This window comes from Etheostoma cragini, unplaced genomic scaffold, assembly GCF_013103735.1.
Source record: "Etheostoma cragini isolate CJK2018 unplaced genomic scaffold, CSU_Ecrag_1.0 ScbMSFa_139, whole genome shotgun sequence".
Lineage (NCBI taxonomy): Eukaryota > Metazoa > Chordata > Actinopteri > Perciformes > Percidae > Etheostoma > Etheostoma cragini.
The window spans coordinates 1-2,044 of NW_023265440.1; the positions used below are offsets into that span (position 1 = coordinate 1).

The 2,044-nt window shown below is 40.6% G+C and overlaps 1 non-coding gene across 1 annotated transcript; it reads left to right on the plus strand.

Annotated features, from left to right (window-relative positions):
- Nucleotides 1-544: 544 nt before the first annotated feature.
- On the plus strand, nt 545-760 carry LOC117939892. Its single transcript, XR_004655671.1, has one exon. It is a non-coding gene; the product is annotated as a small nucleolar RNA U3 (small nucleolar RNA).
- The last annotated feature ends 1,284 nt before the right edge of the window (nt 761-2,044 follow it).

Genomic DNA, 2,044 nt, shown 5'->3' on the forward strand with positions numbered 1-2,044 from the left:
GGTCTGAGTCCATGACTACACCAAGATTTCTGGCTTTGTCTGTTGTTTTTAACATTGTTGTTTGAAGCTGAGCGCAGATTTTTAATCGTTCCTCTTTTTCTCCAAAAACAACCACCTCAGTTTTTCCTTAATTTAAGTTCTGGCACATCCAGCCGTTAATTTGTTCAATACACTTAGTCAGTTTATGTAATGGACTATAGTCCCCTGGCAATAAGGTTATGTAAATGTGTGTGTCGTCCGCATAACTATGGTAACTTATTTTGTTGTTTTCCATAATCTGAGCCAGTGGAAGCATGTTAAGAACCAGTATTAATGCAAAGAAAGGAATGGAGCATTTATTGTAGAGAATAGGTAGGCTGACACTGAAGTATTGAGACAACTGAAAATCTAATTCAGTCTACATATCTGTCTTCTTAAAGACCTAAATACATTTTCTCACCTCAGAGTCATCCGGAGCACGTAACGATTAGCTTCTGTCCCTCTGAACCCTGAGTGACAATCACTCTGCAGTGAATGAGATGCAGTTTCCTCCCTCAGTCTGACCAAGACTATACTTTCAGGGATCATTTCTAGAGTTTCTGACTTGAGGAATGTGTTTCTAAAGTGTTTGGTCTCGCTGACCACGATGAAGAGTTGTGATGTTCCTTTCTGAGCATGAAACTGACAGAGAGTAATGATTCACTTCATATGCTCTCTGTCATTGATGATCGTTCTTTGCTTCTTTATGGAGTATTGAGGAAGGGAATATGATCAGAGTGGTAGTCGCAGATATGTAGAAAACTAACATGTGTGAAGGTAATGAAACATGCTAAGCTTTCTAATTAACTGAAGTTATAGTCAGTCTTGAAGTATGTTTTGTCCATGGTGGACAATGTTACTTGAAAGGGTTAACACCTACTTTCTTGACTTTGTAGTGCCTTATGTTTAGTGTGAAAATGTAAACTGGGTTCAGCCATAATTCATTTCTATTTCTACCTTTGCTTTTCCTACTTCGACATGTCAAAAAGGTGCGTTGTTTGAAAGCCCATCTCTTCACATCCATGTTCCCCTCCCACATGTGTTTCAACTTGACTAATCAGACTGTGTGGCCTTTACAGGATCAGCCTGATTGACATGTATTAAAGGGGTGGAACGGTACACTGAAGTCCCGGGGGACGGGATGGAGTATTGTAACAAGGTTTGAGTACATACAGCAAATACTTGAAGCCAGGTTACTCCACAAGTGAATACGGGGCATTGAAGGTGATGTGTAAATCCTGATTGATTCAGGGATTTTTTGGCCCTATTTGGATCTAAAGGCTGGATAAGCACTGTAGGGAGGAGACGTTGGACTTTTTTTTTTGGTCTCGTTTTAGTGATTGGCATGTCTGGGTGATGGCGTTGGATATGCGTTAGCATGTTGGATGTATTTCCACTCACGTACCAACAACGCCAACCCACAGTCCTCGTTTTATCCACCACTTTCTCACCTGTACTACTGGAACTGACTGGGAAACCAAAGTTTCCCCGTGGGTTGCCACCACTCGCCTTAGGCGAGGCTACTCTTCCTTAGTGCTGCTGGCTCTGACTCATATGAAGGGAAATATGGGGCAAAAGGTGAGAGCTTGCAGAACAAAAAAATCTGAACTCATATGTTTAAATCTGCACTTGTAAAAATACAATTTGCACTTGCAAAAATATTCCCACACATGGGATCTTGGAGCTCTGAGCCAACAGGACGGGGAGGAAATCAGGGTTCTATCACCAGATGAAGGACAACTCTGTCTGGTTTGTTTATGTAGCTACCGTTAGCTAACTAGCCAATGACCGGGCCAACTCACAATCGGACTGACAATTGTTCTTGAAAAAATGCTAATAAACAGAAAAAAAAAACTAAAAATGACGCTGTAATATATTTCTCGTCCTGCCTATGCACCACCTGTCTGTACTTTGTATATCACATTGCACTTTTCTGGTATAGACACAAACTGCATTCGTTGTCTTTGTACTTGTACTCTGCACAATGACAATAACGTTGAATCTTATCTAATAAAAAAAAAAAAAA